Below are 24,146 nucleotides of genomic sequence, written 5' to 3' on the forward strand. Positions count from 1 at the left end.
GTATCAGTTAAAAATGGGAAGGGCTTCAAAGATCGTTAAATCCTATTACCGCTGGGGTCGGAAGAAACAGAAGTTAACTAAGGGAGATTTTTGCGTCTGCTAATTTTTATTCTTGGCTATTTTTTATTAATAACACTTGTATTTACACTCTCCATGAGGAGTTACATAAAAAACGTATGAATATACAAAACGTAAATATTTACAAAAATCATACAAGTACAACTGAAAAATAAGACAGCAATCTGTTGTTTAAACATTACTGCACAAAGCAAATCTATGGGTTGCCGGACAATTGGGGTCACGGACATTTGCGGTTGCCGGACATTAGCGCTCACTCAGATAAACTTGTGCCCACTCACAGAAATACCCCAGTTTTCACAGGGCATTTGCGGTCACTGCAGCAGGGTGTGGGCCTCATCAGCTTAATCTCGGGTTATCGCCGCTAACCTACCTGAGCACCTGCTCGCTCCTTGCAGGTATTGCTCTCGCGGGCATTATTTAGAGATTGATACCTTCACCACAAACATCGTTCTAAACTAAAAGTTCCTGGTGTGAGTACTGTATTTACTATTGTGTGCTGTAACGGAGTTTGCAGTTACTAATCAGGGAAATCGTTGTGCACTTTACAAAGGTTATATGTACAAAAAGTACAGGGAGATTCAACCTGGTATCGTCACCTGGGTGTGTCTGAAAGAGAAGAACAAGTGTAAACGACGGCTGAGGAAAAGAGGCGAAGAAATACTCCGTACCGTCGTTCATCAGTGTGGGCCATCTGAAGAAGCGGCCTTCACAGTGAAAAAGCAGGTTCAAGAGGCAAAGAAGAGAGCAAGAAATGAAGCGACTCCACTATCACAGGAGCTAGGTGACCTGCATAACAGGGGCTACGACTTTGTCACTGATAAGCCAGCTCAAGAAACTCTAAAAAGAACAATGCATCGGCAACGAAATCATGCACGCGGACTTCAAGTAGAGCCAAAAACAAGTGCTCAGATAATTCTTAATGAAGAGGCGTTAAGGATGATTCATGACAGTCCGTGTTTTTAGCTGACGACGGCACGGGATAAAATAATTATAATTTTAGTGCCGAAAAAGGTAGAGAATGTCTTAGGCATTGTGCGCAATTTTTTATGGATGGCACGTTCAGGAGTTGCAGCAAACGGTTTGCCCAGCACACAATTCACGCAGATTTTGGAGGCCGGAGTGACGAAAGCAACGTTTATCCAGTCGTCTTTGCGTTCCTGACTAACAAAAATAAAGAAACTTACATTCGCTTCTTTCACCTTATCTTGGAAGCGGTTCCCAATGGAATCTTAAGACCATCACTATTGAATTCTAAGCAGCTACGATATCAGCCCTACGAGAAGTATTTCCGTCAGCAGAGTTAAGTGCAGTTTTTTGTTTTTTTTTTTCACATGAAGCATTGTCTGTGGAGAAAAGTACAGGAAATTGGCCTGACGAGCGACTACAAGGAGAACAAAGATATACGTCTCCACATCCAAATGTGCGCTGCTCTGGCATTTTTGAAGCAGGATGACGTCAGTGAGGGGTGGCTGGTGATACATTCTCAGGCTCCTCCTACAGAAAATCTTACTGGCTTCTTCGACTATTTTGTAGACGTATGGCTTGAATACAGCGAGATACCAATCATTATGTGGATCTGTTACAAAAAGCGACGTCGAACAACAAATTATGTAGAGGGATGGCATCACAAGATCAACTCTTTAGTTGGAAATCCACTCCTCGATTCGACGATTCGGTGGTTTATTTAAAGAAGGAAGCAGAAGCGACGAACTGCATGAACCTGAAACTGGAGCTCAACCTTGAAGGTAAGAGGAGAAAGACGACATATGTGAAGAAAGATGATAGGACAGAAAGAACCCTTAAGAAATACGAAGAAAGCAGCGACATCGGGTCCTGCTTAAAGGCGATTTCTTATGTAGAAAAACTAGCGTAATCTTCTTGCTGCTTCAGGTATTCCGAATATAAATAGATATGTACAAAGGAACAAAATGATAACGACATTTACCTAAAGCCAACAAAAATAATTGACGAAGCTTAGTTACAGCTGATTCTAAACACGCCGAAATTATTTTAATACATTCATTATGCCAGTCCAAAGCCTGGATAAAGTGCGATGGGAATCAGCATTTTAAAACATAGAATTTACTGTCGACCAAATTATTGTATGTACTCGAGCTTGGAGGTTGTGACCCCTGTGGGACGCAGACGAAGAATACATCCACGGTATCCCCTGCCTGTCGTAAGAGGCGATTAAATGGGATCCTGGGAGCTCACAACTTGGGAGCATGGGTTGGCAGGGTCGAACCTGCCAAGTTGGGCAAGTTGGGTCCAGAAGGCCAGCGCCTCAACCGTGTGAACCACTGAATCCGGCATCCTATTTTCTCCGAAAAATATGTCAGCGCGACGTTAGACTAGGTACCAGAAATAAATAAATAAATAAATAAATAAATAAATAAATAAATAAATAAATAAATAAATAAATAAATACATTTAATTAATTAACGATGGATTAACTTTTGTTTTTCTAAAACTGAAGGACTGGTGTGGAATAAAACGTGTATTTTACCTTGGCCTACCTTTAATTATTCAACGATAAATAAATACGAAACATATTTTTTGAATTAGCCTCTGATGTTTGTATATAAAATTTCACTTTGTGGTGTATTAGAGTTTAAATATCATATATACGAGCTTCTACATCAGCGTGACTGTTTATATACGGAACCTTTTCGTGATGGTTGTGATTACTGTTTTTTGTGAGAAAGTAGAACGGTGCCGTCATCTTACCTTAAAACTAACCAGAAAAAAGGTCGAATAGGTCCGACTCTCTTTCAGGGAAAAAGAAGGGAAAGGCCACGACGGACGTGTAAATGTAAGACTGCCTGGGCTTGGCAAACATCGTACCATAGGGGTCGGAAGAAAACAAGACTTGACCAAGAGAGGCCGGATAGGAACTAGAATAGAATGTATTTATTTAACACATACAGAATTGTATGTTACCAAAAACATGACATGACTTGTTCTCCTTCACACACACCCAGGTGACGATTTCATGTTGACTTTCCCTATACCTTCGAAGTTAAGCAACATTAGGGGGGGAGGGGTCAGGAGTTGGATGGGTTGCTACGCGCTGTTGGTGGGGGGTAAGGGAATGGAGGAGCGGAAAGGGACTGGCCACCCTACCGTACGTAAACTCCGGCTCAGGAACACCTCTGCGGAGGTTTGGACCTGCCTTCGGGCAGAATAACCCTTACCCTTCCCTATACCTTCTGTACATATAACCGTTTGCCTTATTAGTAACTGTCAAATCCATTACAGCAAACAACAGTAAATACACCAGTTAGTTTCGATATAGAGTTGTGTGTGTGTGTGTCTGAAGGTATCAGTCTCTGAATAATGCCCACGAGTGAAAAATGCTGATCTGCAAGGAGTGAGCAGGAGCTCAGGTAGGTTAGCGGAGATACCCCGAGATTAAACTAATGAGGCCAAACCCCTGATGCAGTGAGCGCAAATGTCCTGTGACAACTGGGGAATTTCTGTGTGTGGGCACAAGTTTATCTTGATGACCGCAAATGTCCGTGACCGCAAATGTCCGGACACCAATCTATGATTAGAAAAAATTAAAACAAGTTTATAATTATTCCGCTATCATAGCGTTTATAAATTTGCATCTGAAAAATGTTGTTGTTTGTCCAACCCTTGTCCCGTTTCCCTACGGGGTCGGGTATGAGGTGAGATGAATCTGTCGGGGCGGGTTTTTATGACCGGATGCCCTTCCTGACGTTAACCTTATCAGAGGTGTTAATGAGATGAAATGAATGACGTGATATATGGTAGTATGGAGACGGTGAAACCCGGTGCCGGCACATAGCCTACTCCTGTCGAATAGCACCAAGGGGTCTGCTCAAGGCTTTACGTCCACATCCGACAGCATCATATGCCCTCACTCCATATGAGCACTGCGGAAAGGCTTTTGGCATGCAATCTAGTGATTAGAAATTGTATATCACCACCTCCCCTCCCTGTCGGCCAACATTCTGATGGTGAAAATTTTTTCGACCAACGGAACTCGAACCGGCTAACCTCGGTGTCAGACAGTTTAGACTTCAGCGCCTTAACGATCATGGCCACCAGGCGGGCATATTATGCATCTGTAAAAAAAAAAAAAATTAAATTAATACAGGAGAACTTCAAGTTGTTCACATAATATTGGAACTGAAAAATTCACTTTTTCCCTTTTCACACTAAGGGCAGTGAAATGTATGTCTGTCTTCTTCGTTATCATAATCATTTTACAGTATGTTAACAGTTATACTAAACATCGAGTTCGAATAGGAAAGATGTGATGTGCTAGAGGGCCATGGTCACCTCTCCAGCCTTTCGGGTGTCACCCCTTTTAGTCGCCTAAGCTAGACAGTGAATAACGTGGATCCTGGTAATTTCACGATTGAAAAGCCTAAAGAGCTTAATGTTTTTAATATTGATAATGTTACGTAAAATTAAATTTGTTTTTCAGTGTCGACTTAGTTAAAATAAAATTTAAGTTCTTCAGTCTATCGAACACAAGATATAAGAAAACCCGTCAGATGTGTACTAGTGTTTTATACATTTGTATTTCTGTTCGACAGATTGAAAAACCTGAAGGTTATTTTGGAACTATATTATATATATATATAATCAACACGAAGAAATAGACTTTAATGTTTTTCATTCATTAATCTATGCTTCTTCCTTGTCCTCCTTGTCTTCATAGATGTCGGTCTTCATCAGACGTAGAAAGCCTGCTCCAGGTTTGAAAACCTCATTGTCCTCGTCCTATAAATGAAGATTTGCCCCAATCTGTCCTCTCGAATCCCAACTTAATATTATGATATTTGCAACTTTTAAAAGCTCCACTCAAGCTTATTCTTCTACTTATATGTCATTCCTCGCCAACTCACCACTGACAGTTTGAGACATAGGCGTACCACATAGTCGAGCATCTCGTCTCCTTACTCCCAAGTCTTCCCATCCCAAAGTTTACAAAATTTTAGAAACACTGCTCCTTTGTCGGAAATCTCCCAGGACAAACCGTGCTGCTTTCCTTTGAATTTATTATTAATAGAGAATGGTTGCCCATTTGTACTTCCTCTTAAAACAAAAATCACCATCAACAGAATACAAAGCAGGAGAGCTAGGAGACATTCTAGTAGTAAAGTTGGTTATTAAGCTGTAACAGGGAGAACATCTTGCTATTGTTTCTACAGAGCATTATAATTCCTGGCAGTACCCCGGCATTATGTCATTTACGCAGTTCATTTTGAATGCTAGCGTGTATGAACTCCTTTGTTTATGAATGAAGGATCAGTTGCATTTACCTTTTGTTCCTAACTAAGTGCCCTGGGCTCGTTGGGATGAAGCGCGCATTCATGTCAAATTAGACATGACAGTAAGAATAGGACAGGGCAGGACAGTCGTGAGAGTTTGTGAGGTGTCTTGTGTTCAAAAGTCAGGCCAGCGGCGCGACAGAGAATACAGCTAATTATAGGCTGTATAGCGAACACCAGGACAGGAGTTAGTTGTAAGAGCGCTCCTGGCCTCGGGCATCTTCAACGCCCACTATTAAACCACGTTTCCATCATAATTTCTCTTCTCATGTACTCGGCCAACTTTCAAATTTCGAGGAAAAACTGAGAGTATATACTTCAGACAATGTGAGTGGTTTTACAGGAAGTATAACTGGGGAACCATCCAATTTTAACCTGGTAGGAAGAGAAAAGGGAGGAGATCCGATCCCTGAGAATGAAGGTATCTGCACAAGAAGGGAAGGACTACAGTATGAAGGACATGAGACTGAAAGACTCTCTAGGCTTCCCAAAACTGTTACCATCAGGGGCGGAAGAGAACAAGACTTGACTAATAGAGGGAAAATGCAAGAAAGGAGCCATGCACAGGCACAAACTCACCTAACGGTCCTACGCTCGCACCCGTCGCTTCCATGTGGGGACTCCATGGAGTTTCCCTTTTCGTCACTTCTTACTACAGGTAGGAAACACCGATGATGTATTACAACGCCCTGACCACCCTCACTTGTGCAACCTGAGGGTAACTGTTCCAGTTTCCCAAATAAACCTCGCATTTCAGAACGTCGCCAGGAATCACAAACCTGTACCACTCGAACGAGCATCTATTACTGTAAGCTCTGATGACGAACTCATTTCTTCCGAAGCCTGCTCACTACCCTAGAAAGAAACTTAAATGTATAGTATGTAATTGGTTACAGATAGCATCCGGTCATGATTTATTTAACACTTTTGTATTCACACTTTTTCCGTTCATGTTTTTTTTTTTTTTTTTTTTTTTTTTGCTAGTTGCTTTACGTCGCACCGACACAGATAGGTCTTATGGCGACGATTGGACAGGGAAGGGCTAGGACTGGAAAGGAAGCGGCCGTGGCCTTAATTAAGGTACATCCCCAGCATTTTCCTGGTGTGAAAATGGGAAACCACGGAAAACCATTTTCAGGGCTGCCGACAGTGGAGTTCGAACCTACTATCTCCCGAATACTGGATACTGGCCGCACTTAAGCGACTGCAGCTATCGAGCTCGGCGTTCCGTTCATTTAGCGCTATCTAGCGTCTATCACGTGCAGGCAAACTGAATCAGACAGCCCGAAAAGATTTGCGCATAGTACTGCTGCTTGTTTAATGGGCTTGCATTTTTTTACAATTTTTCAGTCACTAAAAGTCTAACGTTATAAATATAGACAAGACAAGAATTAATGTATTTTTGTAGCAAGGTAACTTTACAGAATCAAATCTAGATAATAGCCCACTTTCGAATTTTTATATTTTTTGCTCTAAGAACCTTGTTCTACAGCACGTTTCTTTCTTCCACTGTACGGAATGAATTAATTTAAATTTCCATGTCACATATCACGTGCTTTAGAAATTCTAAAAGTTTAAAAATATCTGGGTGGGGAGAATAAAACTGTTGACTAAATACAATGTGAAATCCTTCACAAGTAGTGTGTACATCTGCAGTAAATTCAGCACATACAGTCAGAGAAAATGCAGAATATATGTATCTGTCAAATAGTTATAGAACTATTCCACATTTTTAGAGTTTAGTGTAATAGTCATGATGTTTTCAGGTGGTAAAATTGGGATTCCAAAGAAGGTGTAAAGAAATCAATGTATCTTATTTCAGCTCAGTTCTTCTTTTTCTGGTTCCTTCTCCTCACAGAACGTTGGTGATCACCAGGGAGTAACTATAACTATCTTACGCTTTCCATATCAGAGTTGCTCTGTCGTGAATGTGGAATCACAGTCGGAGGTTCCTCGCCCAGGATAATCTTCTCCACCCACGTCCACATTTCCCTTCTATCTTGCCTTCTATGATCAGTTGAAATCAGGCTATATTTGACATTTCGGAAGATGTGACCAAATCAGGCTGCTTTCTTGTTTTATTGACTATATTAGGGCTTCGCATGATCTCCAGAGACGGAGAAGTACCTCTTCGTCAGTAACACGTTCTGTGATACAACCACATTTCTAAAGTCTGCGATTGATTCACTGTCGATACCTCTAGCCTCCAGGTTCGACACTGTAAAGAGGTACCGATAAAACACACAACTACACAACACGCCAACGAAACTAGAATCGGATTCTTTTTTGTTATTTTTGTTTACAATATGGTGTCGGTGCAACTTTATTTCTTGCTAGTGGCTTTGCGTCGCACCGACACAGATAGGTCTTATGGTGATGATGGGATAGGAAAGGCCCAGGAGTTGGAAGGAAACGGCCGTGGCCTTCATTATGGTACAGCCCCAGTATTTGCTCTATGTGAAAATGGAAAACCACGGAAAATCATCTTCAGGGCTGCCGACAGTGGGATTCGAACCCACTTATCTCCCGGACGCAAGCTCACAGCCACACGCCCCTAACCGCACGGCCAACTCACCCGGTGACCGGATACCAATTACATACTATAAAGTTAAGTTTCTTTCTAGGGTAGTGAGCACGCTTCGGAAGAAATGGGTTCGTCATCAGTAGATCACTATACTAGAGCTTACTATAGTAGCGACGATGGAACAGGAAAGTGCTAGGAGTGGAAAGGGATCGGCCGTGGCCTTGATTAAGGGATAGCTCCAACATTTGCCTAGTGTGAAAATGGGAAATCAACTTCCTCAACGTACGTCCTACAAAGCTGATGTTCTGGTTTTTATTTCTATAACCGGATGCCATTCTTATGTTAGTCAGCATCTTAGATACTTGAAATTGATACTTCTTCAATATTGTCTCCTCCCAGTGGTTATTTTCTGCTTGCTCATAACCATGAACTGTTTTTTTTTCAGACGTTCGTTTATATTAACAGGAACCGAAGTTCTTCTAAATTGACAGATCTTGATTCTTGTATCAACTTCCGCTCGACAGTCCATCGAAAGTCCTAATTAAAAAAAAAAAAGTACTTCACTACTGAAAGAGACAATCCGTGAAGAAACAGTATTAGTCTGCAAAAAAATGGAAATTATCCAGGTGAAGTGGAAGGGAATAGGGCTTCCCTTTAACCTCGGTGTGACCGCAGGATGAGTCGTAGGACAGTCCTCAACTCGTACCGACCTTCTAACTGAACTATACGTCCCAACGAGCCCCCAGAGAGTAATGGAGGGAGAGGAACGCAGTAATGTTGGAAATTACATTACATACGAAGTTTGTCGCCTTTGATAACAAATATTGTTATTAAATCAAAGTTGATAATGTTCCGTATTGATGACAATATAATTATTGTAGACAAATGAGGTAATCCACCTAATCAATACAATATAAAATTAGTACTTCAATTTACTTTAATCATGATACTAGTTTCGACCTATTGACTCCTTGGCTGGATGGTCAGCGTTAAGGCCTTCGATTCAGAGGGTCCCGAGTTCGATTCCCGGCCGGGTCGGGGATTTTAATCGCGTCTGATTAATTCTGGCTCGGGGACTGGGTGTTTGTGTTTGTCCCAACACTTTCCTCTTCATATTCATACAACATACTACACTACCAACCACCACAGGAACACGCAATAGTGATTACATCCCTCCATACAGGGTTTGCGTTGGGAAGGGCATCCGGCCGTAAAATAGGGCCAAATCCACATGTGCGACACAGTTCACACCCGTCACCCCACAAGTGTGGGAAAAGCGGTAGAAAAGAAGAAGAAGAAGACTAGTTTAGGCCTATTGTTATTCTCAGGGCGGAAATATAAACTGGAAATATCGCCGCTTGTATTCACAAATTAGATCTTCACAGTAAGAGGCAAATGAATAACATGTCTCAGAAGTGAATCAGTTTGCTCATCCTCAGTTCACATGACGTAATAATAATAATAATAATAATAATAATAATAATAATAATAGAGGGCGATCAAATGTTAAAAGATGGTATTATTCGACCTTCTACATCGGCGTATTCATCGCCCATTTTCCTTGTGCCGAAACCCCAAGGTGGCTTCAGGCCTGTGATTGACTATAGGGTTTTAAATCGTAAGGTGGTGTTACAATCTGTGCTCATTCTTGATCTTCATTCTTGTTTTACCATCCTAGACCTTAATCAGGCGTACAACCAGATCCCTCTAGCTGAAGAATCGAAACATCTAACTTGTTTTGCCACGGATTGGAACTTGTATGAGCACAACCGCGTGCCTTTCGGGCTCCCCACGGGGGCAGCTGTTCTCACTAGATTGCGAGATAGGGTCTTCTCCGACATCAAATTTGAATACTTGTATCACTACCTTGATGATGTCATTGTATTTTCTGAGACCTTTGAAGACCACCTAGATCATCTAAAGGAGATATTCAATCGCCTTCGTAAAGCTGGGTTGACTGTGAAATTATCCAACGTAACTTTTGCGAAGCCTTCCATGTCGTTCTTAGGGCATATTGTGGCGCCGGATGGTGTGTCCATTGATCATTCTAGAACACAGGCCATCCGTGATTTCAATCCTCCTAAGGACATCAAAGGTATTGCCAGATTCATTGGCATGGTGAATTTCTTCAGGAAATGTATTCCTAACTTCGCTAACAGAGCGGCGCCCTTGAACTTACTCCGTACGAAAGGTGCCAATTATGAATGGGGGCCGTCTCAGCAAGCCGCTTTTGAAATCTGGAATTAGCTCTTTATAACGCCCCTGTATTAGCTATGCCAGATTTTTCAAAGAAATACATTGTCCAAACCGACGCCTCGTCATCGGCAGTTGCTGCTGTCCTTCTTCAGGAAACGGAACTCGGAAGGCGACCCATAGCTTATGCTTCTAGGACTTTATCGGCTCAAGAGGCCAATTATTCTATCTATGAACTTGAGGGTTTGGAAGTTTTGTTTGCACTAGAGAAGTTCCGACTCTATCTGGAACATGTCAAGTTCGACCTAGAAACAGATAACCAAGCTTTAAGTTGGGTCTTAGCTAGGCCTCGTCGTACTGGTCGTATAGCCCGCTGGGCCGTCAGGATTTCCGCTTTCCATTTGATGTGAGGCACATCAGAGGATCTGAAAACGTAGTTGCGGACTGCCTACGCTGCATGTTCTCTCATGACGTGGAGACCACCGAACAGGAAGATAGTTCTTCCCTTTCCACGCCCATACCTTCGAGCATTAATGCCATTCTAACTGATGCCCCCATGTTATTTCGGGGTATTGAAAAATACCAACGTGGCGATCCAGTGCTGGCTCATATTATGGAAACCCGTCGTCCCTTATGTATTGATGAACGGGGTTTTGTGTTTCCCATCGAGGCATGATCAAAAATGAAAGCAGTTGTTTCAGCTGTGCTTGCGCCTATGATCTTCAAGTACTATCATGAGATCCGATTATGGGGGAATTTAGGCATCTTAAAAACTCGGGAAAAGATCCGAGAGATGTTAATTTGGAAAGGTATGGATGGCGAAATTCGAGAATTGGTAAAGGCATGTAAATCTTGCTTAGTAAGCCCACCTTGTCCACTAAGCTAGGTCTATTGTCATCTCATCAAGCGTCGCGCCCCATAGAACGTCTATATATAGACTACGTTGGACCCTTCCTCCAATCAAAGGGAACGCCAATAAATTTATTCTGGTATGTGTAGATGGTTTCACTAGATTTTCCGGGTTATTTCCGACTAAGCTGGCAACCGCTCAGTCCACTACTTTTTGTTTGAATACCATATTTGCTTCTTTTGGCCCCTGTCAATATATAGTTTCCAATAATGCTAAGGCATTCACATCCAACTTATTCCGCAAATTCTGTTTTGACCTGTCTATATCACATGTAACTACTTCAGCTTAGTACGGTCAACCATCTCTGGCTGAGCGGGTCAATCATAATCTTAGATCTGCTCTAATTGCGTTTCATTATGAAGATCATTCCAGGTGGGATACGTCCTTGCGTTGGTTGGCCTTTGCATTAAATTCGGCGGTTCATGAGTCCCATAAGTTCACACCAGCTTCTCTCATGTTGAAATTTGTTTCGAACACGCCGCTCTCTAATCTTTGGTCACTTAAGGGGGGAGGTACACCTTTACAAGAATAAAAATCTACAATACTTAACCTTTTAATTCTCAGCAACACCACGTTCTGTTGAGATGAAATTTTACACACTCATAGTACTGACTGTTCTTCTACTTTAGTATTCCGTTTGAACATTCGTAATTAATGGTCCCATGTTAATAAAAATTAATTTTCAAAATTTTGAACTAATTTATACATTTATTATGCTTTTCCTTGATAATTTCTATAAATTTTCATATTCCTGGAATATTATTGTTTTAGAATGTTTACAATGCTTGTGTTAATAAAATGAACTAAGATCTTTTGGTAATCCTTTGAAACAATATTTTTCTCCTTTTTTAAGGAGTAGTTTAATTTTCAGTATTTTCTTGAAGTATTTTCCCCCAAATATACCAGAAACAAAAGTTACAGCAATGGTTCTAGTTCACATTGTTAAGAAGCAAAAACTACATTTGCATAAAAAATTTCATCAAAATAACTCGAAAAATGTTTTGAGTTATGAAGGTAAACAAAAGTAAAAATTAAAGTTTTGGAGAATGAGGTTTAAACTTACCAATGGGAGGAAAAGGCTGCGTAACGTGTACAGATTATGGGACATATCTTGAATACCGTTAGAGATATTTACAAAATTCCTTCAACATATTAACGAGAAAAGTTTATTTTATAAAGAAAAAAATAAATTGAAAAATTATATTTTTTGACCAGTAAAGGTGTACCTCCCCCCTTAATGATATCTTACCAGAGACAATAGATCCCGATAATATTAGAGATCTATGGAAGAAGGCTAAAAGCAACCTAAAGGTTTCACATGAAAAGGTTAGAGAAAGATATGTTCGTGGACGGAGGCCCACCAATTTAAAAGTCAGAGATCAGGTAATGGTTAAAAATTTTGTTCCTGCGGGCAAGCTTGCCCTCAGATTCCATGGGCCATGCTTCATTCTAGATTTCTTGACACCAGTTACCTTATTGCTCAGTAATCCAGCCACAGAGAGGATCTTTAGGGTTCACCTCTCTCAGGTGAAATCTGTGTAATTTCATTATTGCTTACGTTGGCCATTAAAATTTGGCAGGACTCGAAGGTTATGTTTCTTTGGATTATATTAATTCGAGGCCTTCTGCCCCGTTTTAAAAATAAAGTTTTGTGTATTTCCGGATATGTACGATCTTCCCCTCTGATTACTCCTTTCGTCAATTCCCTGGTGGCCATTACCAAGCACCCGTCTCCAGCATCCACGCATTATTGGCACACACTCATCTTCAACGCCGCCCGCACCTCTGCCTCACACCAATAAAGATCGTACTCTCAAAACTCCTGCAACACTTCTTTGTCGCCCAGTTGTTATTGTTTCAGTACCCCCTCAGCCGTCAGCGGCCGTCGTTCAACATCTGGTGAGAGATACCGGAGTTGGGTAAGGGCCCATTCCACTCTATTGAAGACTCCTTGTGGACGGTGCGCTGGAGCTCCATCGCTAAAATGCGGTATCAATACCGCCAACCCATCTGGGGACTGCACATCTACATCTGATCTGCGGCGACCATCACTACGACTATCCCTCTCATAGTAGCAGGATTGGTGTATCTGAGGGTACTTGCGGGGTCGGGGCGACCTCACCTGTGTATCGGCAGCGGCGGCAGGTCTTGCTGTCAAGCCTATCAGCCTGTATTTACCTCCTACGACAGCAAAGACACTTTAAATCTGGATTGACAAATTTTTCTACAAATCAGCTTTCGGAAAAGCTTATAAAAATTACTATAAAAACAATTTTTTCCTCTCAAAATCTTTCTGCGTCACCTCAAGGAAGGACCTTTGGGGGGGGGGGGGGGGGAGGTTAGTACCGGGAGGTACACCTCAACGCCGCACAATGAAAAGAAGCGCCTTATGAACTCCTCTATCGACCAAAAGGTGAAATTGCTACTGCAGGAAGTTGGAACTTTAATCAGATGTCACTACTGAAATTTTAAGTAATTGTGTTATTGTGAAGTTTCCTAAACTGATTTGATTTCTTTTGGGTTTTGTTTTTACTGTACATCGAGGAGTTTTGACACTTTTCCACAGATGTCACTACCAAAAAACTATGGTCATGCACTCTGGTGCAAGGTAAAGGAAGTTGTTTTTGAAAGAAATTTTGTGTTAATGGGTTTTCTTTAGTAAATTAACTTTCATTTGTTTTTCTGATATATTTCAAGGTTTGTAACACTTATTTCTCAGTCCGCCAGTTTTGAAGTTAGCCAATTGGAATTTTCTTTAATTATTTTTCAGTCTATCACAGGCTTCGTTTTGGTTCTTTGGGTGTAACTTTTGTGTCTGCCAATAAAATTGAGAGTGTGTGCCCGGACTAGTCCAGAATCCTCTCTAACCTTCCCTGAGGGTATATAAACTGCGGCTGCTCTGGCTTCTCATGAACTAAGTCCCCAAGCCAACCACAGTCCTAATCAGCCATCTCTCCTTCTCCCTCCCTTACTCTTCTGAAGTTCTACTTTCCGCTACAATCTCGATGGTTAAGCAACATTGGTTTTGGTCAGTACATGGATGGGTAACCACTCCCTGCCACTATCTCACCTAATAATACTCTTGAAGATATCATGAACCCAATATACACTTCCCCTCACGGGAAACTTCGATACCCTAGGGCCTGACCTAGACCATTTCTTCTCACCCCCCGAGGTGCAGGTCACACTCTGACCAGTGCGATAGCTTACAAGGTACCACCACCTACCAAACCATCCTGTACAGTATCTACCTGTCGAAAGCAGCACTCAAGACCTTCGGGTCGAAGGGCTAAAATGGCACAAAGGATCCGGGCTACCGCCCGCATATCCCTTGTGACGCGTGGTCTGTCTTGTCTCATTGATCGTCTTCTTTCTTAGTGTGTATGTTAAGGCAGGAGGCGGGACGCCTTATTCTTCGGCAGGCAGAACATCAGCCAGGTAATGACCACCAGACTTAGTTGTCTGTAGCTTCCTCCGCAGACTTATCCGAGGGGAAGGTCCGAATTTTTAACTATGTAACAAACCTTTTCTAAATGTAAATTTTCGTTCGACTAATGTAAAATTTCATAAAGTCCTTAACTGCAAATCGGTGATAGAGACTGAGTTACCCTCTCGAGCTCCCCTTCAACTTGGTTTGAGGTAACTACGATTTCATACCTGTTTCCTTTCCCGCGATGTATTAAATTAATTTTCATTCGAGTCACCTCAGTAGCTTGGGATTAGCCCCTGTATCATCGGGCCGAGAGCCCTGGTAGAATTTTAATTCTTCATTATTTAGGAGCGCAAATGTACGCCTCCATTCAGTTTGTGTTCGGGACAATTTATTTAACCTGTTCTTTTTTCCGCAAAAGCCAGTAGGTTGGGTACTAGATACCCCTGTGTAAAACTATTTCCATTTGTAAATCGTGCCTTGTGAGGCCAGAGAGTGCAAGATTTTGATGTAATGTTGCCTTGAGTAGGCTGTAAGAAATTGAGAGCATGTAAGCTCTTTCATAAGTTTTGTAACAGTGAGGGGAGCCTCTGGAAGGCTGAAGATTATATACTTTGGAGCAAATGCTCTTGTATTTGGGAGACATCTCTCCTTATCTGATCAACGAAACATTTGCGACCATTGTAAATTTGGTGCCTGAAGCTCAATACTTGTAAATCTGAGGGCTTGAAGCCCACAATTGTTAAATGCCCTATTCTGGGGCTCTCTATTTTAATCCACAAACTTGTTATTGTTCACTCAGTGAAGAAATTTGTTAAGTTTGAAATTCTAAAAGAAATATAGCTTTTAATTCAATTCTTGATATTGTAGTTAGACCCATTCAAGCCCACACCTTCTTTCACCTCTCTGCGTTCCACAGATACCCCGGAACAAATATTATTATTATTATTACCTCATACTAGATTTAACCAGCCTAATGTTGTTGGGGTTGCATGCATGTCTGTACTTGGAGGACCCGGTTTCAATCCCCGACCAGCTCCAGGGATTTTCATTCTGGAGTGATATCTGGAACAGATTCGGCTCCTTTGCTGAATAGTCAGCTTCGGGACTTTCGGTTCGGAACGTCCAGGGTTGGAATCCCGTCCAGATCTAGGATTTTAATCATGTCTGATTAATGCCTCCGGGTGTTTGTACTAACACATTAATCTTCCTACACACGCCACACTACCAACCACTACAGAAACGCATAATATTGAATACATTCCTGCACATACGGTGGGAGCCAGAAATGGCATCTAGTCGTAAAACCACATGTTGTCCCAGCCATAAGTGCGAGAAAGGCTGACGGCTGGAACATGATTTACTGAACTTCATGAGACGAACTATGGAGCTGTCTGATACGAGAGCCACCGGATTCGCTCAATAAAGCCAACCCTAATGGGTTGTTGTACCACGGGTTTGTCTTCTTTGTTTAGTTTGTAGGCTTGTCATAGAACTTAATTTTTATTTTTAATGAATGGATCGCTTAGGACCACGCAGAATCAATATTTGTTGGCTTTCTTTCAAACGCAACGAGTGGGTGTGTTTCCATTGCTTGCACCACACATACCGTGTGGTCTTTATCTCTTCTTCCTCGAAATTTTTGTTTCCTGATTGCATCTCGGTTCTCTAGATTTGACGATCCTAATACTTGAAGGGATTTTTCTGTTTGTTTATACCAATTCAGTCTAGTAGTCTTGTTTTTCAGGAATAGGCCGATGCGAATTTGCTTGCTAGTTTTTTTCTGTGGTTCGTTCATTCTATCTAGGTGTCCCAGAAATTGGATTCTTCACATGCGCATTGTATCTGTGATTTGGGGGATTTATTTGTTGACTTCTGCATTAGGTTTAGGGTAACGTATTCCGTCTCTGGTTAATGGTCCTAGACTTTTTCTCATCATTTTACTTGTAATTGCTCATTAATGTTCTGCATACAACATTATTATTATTATGTCCGACTCGTTGGCTGAATGGTCAGCGTACTGGCCTTCGGTTCAGAGGGTCCCGGGTTCGATTCCCGGCCGGGTCGGGGATTTTGACCTTCATTGGTTAATTCCGAAGGCCCGGGGGCTGGGTATTTGTGCTGTCCCCAACATCCCTGCAACTCACACACAACACATAACACTATCCTTCACCACAATAACACGCAGTTACTTACACATGGCAGATGCCGCCCACCCTCATTACTATTATTATTATTATTATCTAATTACTGTGTATTTAACCTTATCATGACTAGCTCGTGGTAGGGGTAGTATGCATGTCTCTTACCCGGAGGCCCCGTGTTCGACTCCGGCCGGTCCAGAAATTTTAATTCTGAACAGATGGTTGGAACGGGGCTCACTCAGCCTCTCAGCCTCATGAGACCAACTAAGGAAGTATCTCATAAAATAGACTGAAGTCAATAAAGCGAACCAATATGGCTAAGAATGTCTTTACTCTTCCGGCCCCGCGGTGTAGGTGTAGCGTGCCTGCCTTTTTCGCCGAGGGTCCGAGTTCGATTCCCGGCGAGGTCAGGGATTTTTACCTAGATCTCATGGCTGGTTCGGGGTTGACTCAGTCCACGTGATTAAAATTGAGGAGCTATCTGACGGTGAGATAGCGACCCAATCTAGAAAGCCAAGAATAACGGCGGAGAGGATTCGTCATGCTGACCACACGACACCTTGTAATCTGTAGGCCTTCGGGCTGAGCAGCGGTCGCTTGGTAGGTCTAGGCCCTTCTGCGCTGTTGCACCATGGAGAAATGTCTTTATTCTGAACACGTGGTACTCTAATATATCTGCAGGCCAACTGGCTGTACAAGCACTTGGCAAGCACTTAATTGCCTGGATGTTTTTTGTAAATAAATAAAATAAATAATAAAAAAGCACAAGTACGGTGTTGATTTAATGTACTATAGTATGTCTTGGCAGTAATTCTATGATTCACAGATTGTGTGCCGTCCGTTTGCCTCCATTTAGTCAGGCAATAAATCAAGAATAAGTCCATCTCCTAGTGTTTCCTCTCGGTATTAATTTATCCAGAGAACAATAAGACAGCCTATTAAAAACACTAATAAAAATCCTGATCGGAGATGACGGGCTCTAACCTCCACAGCCAACGCTAGCTTTGACACGCAACACCGTGAAATTCCTGGAATTGTAGCAAATTTCTGAGTAAGAAGATTCATTGCAGTAATTACATTAGTGTACAGCACGCAAAGATAAGCCTTTATAGATGAGATACGAGAGAGTTCCAGGAAGAAGCAGCGGAACATTCCTTTGAGAAAAAATGTTAGCCTGACGGAGGGGGACACTCGGTACTGTTGCAATTATCTTACAGCTTAATGTGGCATTACGGAGCATACGGCAAATAACAAGTGGGTGACGTAATTAGCTCCAAGCAGGAATGTCTTCCTTTTAAAATGTACCTGTTGTCAGAGCCGCTAATATGTTTAAAGAGACAAATTAGGTGTATATCCTGTTAAAAGTACTATTTACCAAGAAACAAAGAAAATACCTGCTATGGCGGCAGTGTGTGAAGTATGTTTGATCGTTCCACTTTAAATTCCTCCTGCACTTTGTGTTTTCACTCTTGTCTTCACACAATAGCGTGCTTGGCGGATGAGGTTTGACTGTCTGTCTGTGTGTCTTTTAAGTCATCAGCCTGGAGGTTGGTTGGATCCCCCACTAGCACCACCAGAGCTTACGCGGTTATATGATCAATCAATACTGATCTGCATTTAGGGCAGTCGCCCAGGTGGCAGATTCCCTATCTGTTGCTTTCCTAGCCTTTTCCGAAATGATTTCAAAGAAATTGGAAATTTATTGAACATCTCCCTTGGTAAGTTATTCCAATCCCTAACAAAACTAATGGCGGCACCAAAATAAGGTGAAGCAGGCAAGATGAGGGGTGTAGTAGTTTGCCATTGCTTTCCTCACTGGGCTATACATTACTATTGCAGCATGACTGACCCAATGGGTAGCACCTTTCAGAACATCCAGACGACAAAGAGCAGTCCTAGTACTAGCTTCAGAAAGGAACACAGTACTACGACTGTACTTCTTCGGGTAACAGATGACATAAGACTAGCAATGGACAAACGGTAGGTGACGATGCTGACACTCCTTGACTTTAGTAGTGCGTTCGACACAGTAAATATAGACATACTCTTATCCAAGCTCCGCTCTCTGCATATCGACCCGATAGCCCTAAATCTTTTTAAGTAATACCTTACAAATCGTCGCCAGTGCGTAGTGGTAACAATCAAAGATCCCAATGGGCTGTAAAATCATCCGGTGTCCCTCAAGGGTCTCTTCTAGGGCCTCTATTGTTCGTATTGCATATTAATGACATATCTTCCACACTTCAGTATTGTAACTATTACTTACATGTTGATGATCTGCAGAAATACAAACACACCACTACGAACAATTTACATGAAACAGTTCAGCATATTAATTTAGATATTGAAAGGCTTACCGCCTATTATAAAAACAACCACTTAATCCTAAATCCTCGTAAAACACAAAGTATTATCATAGGAAACTCAAAGTTATTACATGTAATAAGTAATATCAATCCTCATCCAAACGTAATCGATGACATTGCTGTACCGTACCTTAAAAATGTAACTAATCTTGGAATCTCCATGAATGAGAATCTGACCTGGAATGAACATGTAACTAATGTATGTAGAAAGGTTCATGCAGCTTTATATCCCCTGAAACGTCACAAGAATTATGTTCCTCATAAACGTAATTTAAAATTAATCCAAGCACTACTATTCCCATATTTAGACTACTGTGATACGGTACTAGTCAATCTAAATGCTGAACAAGCTTTGAGACTTCAGTGAGCACAAAACTCATGCATACGATATGCCTTCCAACTGCGACATGACGCTCATGTTACACCATATTTCAAAACACTGGGATGGCTACGCATAAATGAACGAAGGAATTTTCACCTAACGACATTTGTTTAACAAGTGCTCTCGATCTTCTAATTTTCGTTTCCTTTCCTCATTCAATGAAATTAGTACCCGTTATGGTTCCCTACTTGAAATTCCACTAAATTGAAGGAATCCCTACAATCATTCCTTTCTAGTTACTGCATCGAGTCTCTGGAGTGCACTCCCAATGGACATTCGGCACGTTACTTCCTCTCATAAATTCAAATCTGCCTGCCGAAAGTTTTTCCTGGGAACATATAACTGAGTTGTGTGAGTCAATGTTTGTATGTTGTGTGAATGGGTTTTCTTCATCTATTATGCACTTCAGTCATTATTCTTATTATTACTATATTTCTTTATAGTATTATTATTAGTATTTGCCGTACTGATTTGTAACTTAGTATATCTGTCCGTAGTATTATTTCTCTGTAGAATTTCTATGCCTTACTTTTATGTTTATATTTTTAAATGTTATTGTTTAAAGTGGTTAAGTGTAAGAGAGGGCCGTGAGTCCTAACTTCGTCACAAATGTAAGTCAGGAATAAATAAATAAAATAAATAACGCATGCTCCGAGCGTCATTACTGAGCATCACATATCTCAGCCGCTTCCATACTGTCACAGCCATAAATGAGACTGAGATTTCGGTGGAAGCTAAATTTTGCTCCGGCCTGTGCCAAGGGACAGTTGCCTGCAGTTTTGTGTCACGTAACTATCAGCTTGTATTCGGAAGATAGTAGGTTCGAACTCTTTAGTCGGCAACCCTGAAGATGGTTTTCCGTGGTTTCTTATTTTCACACTAGATAAATGCTGGGGATATACCTTAATTAAGGTCATGATCGCTTCCTTCCCACTCCTAGCCCTTTTCTACCCCATCGTCACCTATCTGTGTCGGTGCGACGTAAGGCAAAGTGTAAACGTTGCAAAAATACTACTTCCATCAAGAAAAAGCAACAGGCAGAAGGTTTGACTACTGTATGCTTCACAGTGGCGGTTTCAAGGGGTGAGGATCCGTTGGACCAAACCCATCAAAAAATCTGTTTTTCACATTTCGAAAACATGTAACTTTAAAAAAGCTTAACGGCTACAGAAACCGGGTAGTAGAGGCACAAGCATGATATGAATGTAACAGCGTAATTTCGCATTGTTTTCGAGATAATGTGCATATTCTGCACAAATGACTAAGACCCTTTCCCAGAATACAGATGATATAGGCTACTTCACACCGTTTCTGCTGCTGATCATTACTCATATTTATTCACGAATTCAAAAGTTCTCTGCAACTTTTCTTAAATATATAATCTACATGAGAAAACTGTTATTGACATAAATAATCAGTGCTCTCTTCTCACAGTTATGCACAAGGATTGTTGTAATACACTTCGAGATTTCTAAAAAAAAAAGAGATAACAAAAATGTCAGGATGTTTCAAGGAGATGAAATTTTAATTAACATTTATATTTATTCTCCCAGTGACCACTGTCATGGCAGAGCGAAGTTTCTCAACAACGAAATTCATCAAAAAATTCCTGAGAATGACTGTCTCTATAAAGATACATCATGGAAACCATTCATTAGAATTTCCCCATGCTAAAATTTTGCGTGCCTATTAGTAACAAAATGTGAGGTAAAAATATGATTCTCTTGTTACTAATTGAAGCTTACAAAAACGTACATAGGCCTAATTTCTTAAAAATTCAGAGAATTCGTGCTTAGTTCTTAAGATTTATCTTCCCCTTGCCAATATTATCATTCCTATTTTTCATTTTCCTCTTCTGATTAGTGATAAATAGAGAACGGTTGCCCTTTTACACTTACTCTTGAAACAGTAATCACAACCACTCCCAGCTTTCCTATTCGCATTTCATTGCCCTTCCCTTTTATTTACCGATACCTTCATTCTTCGAAAGGTCTCATCTTTCCAGTTTTCTCCAATGATTAGAACTGAGAGGGAATGATTATCTCGATATTCTTACCCTCAGGACAATACCAAATGCAGCCACAACCTGGTAAGAAGTGTAATAACGTGGTCGTCTTAATTTGTTATTGTGAACGAGTGTTGTTATTATTTAACGTACGTTCTTAAGAGACCTCGAGTTGTTGGGAGTTTATCTCCATGGAGATAGTTTATCGTGACGGAGGCTAACATCGTTAAATACCACTGACCTAACCTTGGATCGAACCCGCTATCTTGGTAACTCTTGTCAGCACTAACCGACTAGGCCTGGAGATTAGAATTAAAGTACTTACCCAGATGATACCTCAGGCGAATGTGTGAAAAGCGAACAATAACGGCCAGGGCTGCCTACATCAGTTTTCGGTCAAAATCTGGAGGTTTTCAATAGCCCATGATGGGAAAACAAATTCTGAAACTAGTAGGTGGGAAACTCAGAGGTATGTTCATTTTTTTTTCAGTTTAAACGATGATTTTTTTAATTCCCTGACTTTGTTAAACGATGTCACAAATGTGACTGGATATACATACTATATTTCGGCTGTTGATCCTAACAATGATGATGGTATTGATGATGACGAAGATGAGTAACTAAGGGTTATTCTGCCCGAAGGCAGGTCCGAACCTCCGCAGAGGTGTTCCTGAGCCGGAGTTTACGTGCGGTAGGGTGGCCAGTACCTTTCCGCTCCTCCATTCCCTTACCCCCACCAACAGCGCGTGGCAACCCATCCAACTCCTGACCACGCCCAATGTTGCTTAACTTCGGAGATCTCACGGGATCCGGTGTTTCAACACGGCTACGGCCGTTGGCACGAAGATGAGGAAATAATAAACGTAATTCGAAATAGATTATAGTATGTCATGTAGCGTATGTTGCTACTTTGCTTAATATATATTTTTGAGAAAATGAGGTGGCATTTCAGGTGCTATTTGGAAGCAGAAGGTAGTAAACAATATTTCCTGCGCAATACATGTGTTTCCCTTAATTTCAGTATTTTCTAAAAAAGGATCCCAGAGTCCCTGAACTTAGTCTGACGTGTCTTCAGTTACTTGTGTAGTTATACCAACATTAAGATGGTACAGATACCTGCCCATGGTTATGAGGGTTTTTAGGGGTTGCAGTAAGGATGTAAAGTAGAGGTCATATAAGTCTCTGGTAAGACTCCAACTAGAATATGGTTCCAGTGTGTGGGACCCTCACCAGGATTACCTGATTCGAGAACTCGAAAAATCGAAAAAATGCAGCTCGATTTGTTCTGGGTGATTTCCGACAAAGGAGTAGCGTTACGAACATTTGCAGAGTTTGGGATGGGAAGACTTGAGAGAAAGGAGACGAGCTGTTCGACTAAGTGGTATGTTCCGAGCTGTTAGTGGGTAGATAGCGACATTAGTAGACGAATAAGTTTGAGTGGTGTTTTTGAAAGTAGGAAATATCACAAATGAAGATAAAGTTGGAATTCAAGAGGACAAATTGGGGCAAATATTTGTTTATAGGAAGAGAAGATAGGGATTGGAATAATTTACCAAGGGAGATGTTCAATAAATTTCCAAATTCTTTGCAATTATTTAAGAAAAGACTAGGTAAAAAGCAGATAGAGAATCTGCCACCTGGGCGACTGCCCTAAGTGCAGATCTGTAGCGACGGATTGATTTATTGTACTACGTTTTTTAATATCTGAGTATTGTATTTATAGAAATATTGCCGCTTCTACAAAATAATTAATTACTTCAAAAATAATATCGGTGGGTTCTTTTTAGAGAACATTTTTCAATGTTGGTGTTTTCTGGTGGGATTTTGAAGTTAGTTTGGAGGCGTCTGGAATGAAAGCGTTGGCAACCGTCAATGACACCACTAGAAAGCCTGCTGTCGGCGTGGTTTGACGCTCTTCCGTGAAAAGAAAGACAGCTGTTAAGAAGTAGAATGAGGTCAGAGGTGATGATATGATGTACTTGTCCGCACACATTCTGGACGTACCGTATCATTCTCTTTGATGTAGCGAACAAATATCACTCGATCATGTCTCTTATCAAACTTCGGGGCGGCTTTGACGCTAGCGACCTTTTGGAGATACCAGCGGGTACCCAACTTAATCTAAAGCCAAATAAATGTTTCCCAACTATAATTACTTCGATGCCATGTTTGTCTATTTGCCTGAAAAGTCGTTAACCCACTAGCTGTCCTGATAACCGAAAATTTGCCTGAAAAGTCGTTAACCCACAAGCCGTCGTGATAATCGAAAATTTTTCCTTGCTGGTAAACGCTAGATCTTATAGATGGTGTTGGTGAAGCGGAAGTCGAAAATATGTAGTAAATGTAGTCTAGAGCTTGGTAACCTTCCTCTGAGGGTGTGGAAACAGGTAAGTAGTGTTTCATTTAGGTCTTCGTACGATTTTAAGGGGAAAATTTTGAGGCATGTAGATGTAAGTTGTGTACCACAAGGGGTGTACCAAGTTAAATAAATATCAACTATTCCGAATTCACCCATTACACGTAGCATGTTGCGTCACAGCTGAAAAACAGCAGATTACTCTCAACACTGTAGAATACATACCTACACAAATACAATTATTTGTGTCTGTACATGGGTCAGAATTCATTTAAAATTTGTATTTCTATGCCAATACAAATTTTTATTTATTTTTCTATTATGGTTCATGGTGTGGGTTACTGTAGTCACGTCCTAGTTCGTGAACCATGGGCAACGGCTGAGTAGCCGAGTAAGTGGTCCTGAGAGTTGGAATACCAGTTGCTACGGAATAGGAGTGCGCATCTCGG

The sequence above is a fragment of the Anabrus simplex genome, chromosome 3 (assembly GCF_040414725.1).
Source record: "Anabrus simplex isolate iqAnaSimp1 chromosome 3, ASM4041472v1, whole genome shotgun sequence".
NCBI classification, from domain to species: Eukaryota; Metazoa; Arthropoda; class Insecta; order Orthoptera; family Tettigoniidae; genus Anabrus; species Anabrus simplex.